The sequence below is a fragment of the Polypterus senegalus genome, chromosome 17 (genome assembly GCF_016835505.1).
Source record: "Polypterus senegalus isolate Bchr_013 chromosome 17, ASM1683550v1, whole genome shotgun sequence".
Taxonomy (NCBI): Eukaryota; Metazoa; Chordata; class Cladistia; order Polypteriformes; family Polypteridae; genus Polypterus; species Polypterus senegalus.
Window position 1 is genome coordinate 16,083,417 of NC_053170.1, and position 5,622 is coordinate 16,089,038.

General features: G+C 37.5%; 1 non-coding gene across 1 annotated transcript; it reads right to left on the reverse strand.

Annotated features, from left to right (window-relative positions):
- Nucleotides 1–2,416: 2,416 nt before the first annotated feature.
- On the reverse strand, nt 2,417–2,488 carry trnac-gca. The gene has a single exon. It is a non-coding gene; the product is annotated as a tRNA-Cys (tRNA).
- Nucleotides 2,489–5,622: the final 3,134 nt, after the last annotated feature.

Genomic DNA, 5,622 nt, shown 5'->3' on the forward strand with positions numbered 1-5,622 from the left:
AACTCTCAGTCTTTTAGAATTGACTCACTGTATAGTGAATTCTGAGGACTTCTTTTGAAGTGCCTGGCTAACAACAGTCTGGTGTAATAAGGATGAAAATGATGGACTTGTAAAACATGTGATCATGCATGACACTCCAACATGTGGGTGAAGCGGGATGGATCCCAAGCATGAGGAGTTCTTTAACGTAATGATACTTGCTGACCCCAAGAAAAATTCCTGGGTTACAGCAGTTGACATATAAAAATGCAAAATACACTCCCAATTAAACAGTGGGCTGTGAAAGTGAACACCCCCGAGTTGAAGGTGTCCTAACAGGTGGACCAGAATGGTGAGAAGGTGGTTTGAGAGCCATTTGTTTATTGAGCATTGTTCTCTGCTAGTACCTCCAGAGAAATGTCTTCCTTCGTTGTTAAATCTGGCAGCATCTCCTGGGCTTCCACCTTTGCCCCAGTATATCGCTGTGTAAAACAAGCTGGTAGAACTAGTGTAGAAATGCACTCCACCCCAAATGGGCTAAGCCTCTTCATGAAATGAAGCAGACTGATTTGATCTATTGCTTGTGTTTGCCACAGATTCCAGTTCAAGTGTGTAGATAACTTGTGTGTTCCATGTACAAGTGTATACATACAGTGAATTCTGCACATTTTATAAGAAATTCGATCATTCCTATAAGTATTAAGATGCTTTATTCAGTACTTTGTAGAAGTCCTTCTGGTAGCAATTATAGCTTCATACCCTCTTGTGGGAGTAATCTGTGAGCTTTGCACACCTGGTTTTGGGCAGTTTATTCCATTCTTCCTAGCAATTCCTATCAAGTTCTGTTGGATTGGATAGGAGTTGTTTGTAAACTACCATCTTTGGGTCTCTCCATAGATGTACCACGAGGTTTAAAGCAAAGCTTTGCCTGAAACACTCCAGTGTTGTCTTGGCTGTATGCTTTGGGTTATTCTTGTGCTGAAAGGTGAACTGTCAACCCAGTCTGAAATTTCATGCATTCCACAGCAGGTTTTCTTGGAGGACCTTTCTGTAATTTTAGGCATTCATTATTTTTTTTCTAAATTGTACAGCCAGCATCTGGGTAACACCCCCAGTACCATGCTTCATCTTAGGGGATGGTATTAGATGAAGAACAATGCCTTGTCTTCACCAAACAATGCATGGAGTTCTGCCCAAAGAGTTCAGTTTCCTCATTCTGTCAGGTACCTGTAAATTGCGCTGAGCAAACTCTAAACGGGAGTTAGCCACTCTAATATAAACACACGATTGATGGAGTGCTGCCGCGATGGCCGTTCTTCCTCCAGCTTCCCTCATCTCGGCAGAGGTCTTTTGAAGTTCTGTTCGAGTGACTGTTGGTTTCCCTGACCATGGCCCCTTCTTGTCCGGTGACTTAAGTTTGGCTGAATGACCGACTCTTTGAAGAATTCTGATGGTTCCAAAATTATTCTATTTCAAAATTTTGAAAGCACTGTGCCCCTGGGAACAAACAATTCCCTTGTCCTGATGTATGTTTTACCATAATTTGGTCACACAGATCTACAGAGAGATCCTCATGTTTTGGTTTTGGGCTGGCATGAAGTGTGAATTGTGAATTGTGGGACCTTCTATACACAGTTACATGTGTGCCTTTCCAAATGACATCCACCAGTGGACTCCCAAGTTCTCAACACATCCCATGGAGAATTAAAGCAAATGGAATGGGCATGAGCACGATTTGGGGTGACACGGAAAAGGCTCTGTATACTTCTATGAAGGAGAGATTTCAGTTTTGGATTTTTAATAAATTTGCAAATCTTTTCTGAACATGTATTCACATAATCCTTACGGGTTACTGAGTATAAATTGATGGGCTAAACTGGCAAATCTATCCATTTCAAATGAAATCAACACAGTAAAGTATGCAGAAAGTGAAGGGGCTACTATGCACACTGCAGTATTTCCAAGATGGAGATAGATATTATAGCAATGTGAAAACAAAATAATAAGTCAGGGTAAAATGTACATTTTGTGTGAATATGGCCAATTTAAGATTAATCACCTCACGGTAAGAGTCACCAATATTGGTTTGTAGTTCATATAATTAAAATCCACCAAAAGGTCTTTTGTGTTTAAGTGCCAAGCATGTTTTACGTACCTAATGTTATTATTAAAGTGGTCACTGTGCTTAGGAACATTAGAAAAGGAACTATGATTCAGTTGTATTTATCAAATTTAATAATGTGTACTGACACGTTTAAATTAATCACTTTAATTAAATTACATATTTTAAAGAGTCTATATTCTTAGCTGCAAAGTACACACACGATTTTTTTTTCCTTTAGAGTAAAATTAAACGAACTCACGATATCCGTTTATGGTATATTTTATCTGCTGTGTAAAATGTGACATTTTCTGCTTAAAAAAAAAATCACAAAAGAGGGGGCACCCGGATTTGAACCGGGGACCTCTTGATCTGCAGTCAAATGCTCTACCACTGAGCTATACCCCCTTGTATCGTTTTCGTTCCAAAAATCTCTTTTAGCTTTTGTCGTCGACAGCTGCCCTGGATAATATCTGGGTTTTGTGATTATTTGTGTAATAACGGTAAGAGCTAAGAATCACGCGCGTTTCTTAATTAAAAACATAATAATAATTAAAAAGAAGTAGACAAAGAATCTCGGGCGTATGTTAGTGACTTTCTGTCGTCTCCAGTTAAGACGGCGCAGATCTTTGGAGCGCCATTCTTTGAATCATGTGACATAAACTTGCAATTCCATTGGCTGTTCAGTTCAGCTTCTCAATCGCAGAGCCCGGAGATATGAGGATCAATCCTCTCCGCAAGAGGTTGATGTGATTGTTTTAAAAACGACAAGTTCTCAGATGATCAGAATTACATTAACTATATTGGAAAATCGTCTACAAATATAATTTCATTCCTCGCAACGCCCTTTTATGGAACTGCCGATATGTGTTGATCAGAAATAAATCACTGTTTATTAACGATGTAATTGAGAAAACGGATATGGTCAGTGATTCGCTTTCTAGATCAGACATGGAGAGGAAACTTTATGTTATGTGAAGATTTCTGTTCGAAATTTAATGTATCGATTGACCGTAAACAGTTGAATAGGGCCATAAGGGAGGATTGCAGGCCAATAATACTAATATGCTATAATGCATCAAAAATGCTTCATAAGGTCAACTCAGTTTTAGTGGATGGACACGACTTCACCAACGTCAAACATCCAAATACCATAATTCGAAAACTCTTTTATGGGTTACTAGATTATAACCTTTGCAATCAAATGGAAATTCAATTTCTACTTTTTTAAAAGCTGATCTGGAAAAACTAACTAATTTACATTTAATTTCCAGTAAAACCAAAAATGAAGGATGCTAACTTCACAATTCTTATGGGGATGCAGTATAGTTTGCTAGAGAATTGTTGAGACAGAGATTTGGACGGGGTTGTAATGTTTGAACCTTTTATGATGAAGGTATTTAAACTTAGATAAGCTGTTTTATGCAGGTACATTTGATAAAATTTCTTTTGTAATGGCATACGTTATTAATTATATCAAAAACGTTTGGATTGAAAGAATTCAATAGCAAGAATTTGTTTTTTGGTATTATTATGAGTGACAACGAACTAGCATTAGTCATTAATCCAGTCATTATTTTAGGAAAATTATTTTTCCATAAGGTTAGGTGTATTAAAGTTAAGACATTTTTTCAAAGGAAGTTGTGTCAATCCTGCTCATCCCTGCAATATATAAATATGAACCATGTCAGGTAATTTTCTAACCCGTTCAATTCAGATCAGGGTCACGGGGTGGGGGGCTAGAGCTTATCCCAGGTAGCATATCGAGCAAGGAAGGAACAAACCCTGGACAGTGCGCCAATCCGCCACAGGGTATGAATAAGATCATGCCAGTCGATTGCTTAGTTTGGCTAAAGAATGTAAACTATTAAAAAAAAAATCTGGTGTGGTGTTGTCATTTTTTTTTCCTTCTTTCTCTTCTTTTCCTATTATTTTCTATTATTTCTACATTTCATATTTCATGCAGTGATGTTTCTAAGTATTTTCTTTTCTTTTCATAATTAATCTGTGCCATTATTGTTGCATTACACATTGTTATTGTATCAACAATAAAAAAAAGAATTGGCAAATTTTTTTTCACTGTTAATAATGATAATTGCATTTTGCACCTGTGTAAGCGCTGTCTCAGATAGAAAAAGAAAACTTCCTAGCAACAAATTTTGTTTCTAGTTATTATCATAAAACCTGATCTAAACTTGATTAAGTAGGTTTGAAAATGGATAGAAGGAAAATGTTGAAATTTACTATAATACATCAAATAGCTGCTTTAATATTAAACTAGCTGTACTACCCAACTAAGACAGGTTGAAATCTAAATAATCAACATAGACCTCAGCATTAACATTTGCAGTGCACCATCTATTGGAGTGTATTATATAATACATTTAGTAATAAAATGCATTGCATTTGTCATTCCCACAGATGGTGCATCACAAACATTTGTAGTTATAAAATGCATTACTACAAGTGTTTGTGATGCACCATCTGTTGCAATGACAAATGCAATGCATATTTTGCTCCTGTATGCCAGGTATGGGATTTGTAAAAGCAGTGTTAATTTGTGATGCGCCATTTGTTGGAATGACAAGTGCAATGCATATGTTTGTATTAAATGTCATTTGGTATGGGATTCAAAAAAGCAGTGTTAATGATTGTCAAATGTCATCTGTTGGAATGACAAATTCAATGTATAGGTCTCTGTTATATGCCATTTGGAATGGAATTCGTAAGAGCAGTGCTAATTTTTATGATGTGCCATATGTTGAAATGACAAATGCAACATATATGACTGTTATCAGCTGAGACAACACTGGTTTTATGAATGCCATACCAAATGGCATATAACAGAGACATTTGTATTGCACTTGTCATTCCAAAAGATGGTGCATCACCAACAGTCACACTGGTTTTATGATGCCGTACCAAATGGCATATAACAGAGACATGTGTATTGCATGGTGCACTACAAACATTAACGCTGAGGTCTGCTTTGATTACTTAGCTTTAAATACGTCTTAGACGAGTAGCACAGGTAATGTTAAAATACTGTGCTAAGTGCTAGAGCGAAGGACATGACATATCAGACTTTGCAGACACCTTTTATTCTCACCTACTGCACACGATGGGACGTCTCCCATTCGTGTACATGGCGAAAACACAGCTGCAAGAAGATCTCCCTCTGCTCTCCTTCCATGCTGACCCACTCTTCTCTCACTCCGTGTCCTACACTGCTTAATACCCCACTGCTTGTGACCAGCTGCCTCTATACAGTTATCCATGGGCACTGGGCAGAAGAGTCGGAGGGCACTCTTTTTTCTTATAATATAGAAAACAGTGATAAGGCTAAGTTTACACAAGCCTTTACGAACTATAATACATTCAAAAATTAAACTAGCGAATGCAATGCAACATTTCTGTGTTTAAATCTATTTTTGCTTACTAAAAATAACGACTGACAGCAGGTGAAGTCCCTCCGGCCATGCTGTTTTATTCTACCATTTAATTAAAGGGACGCCGCTACGAGTCACAGTGGTTCCGCCCTT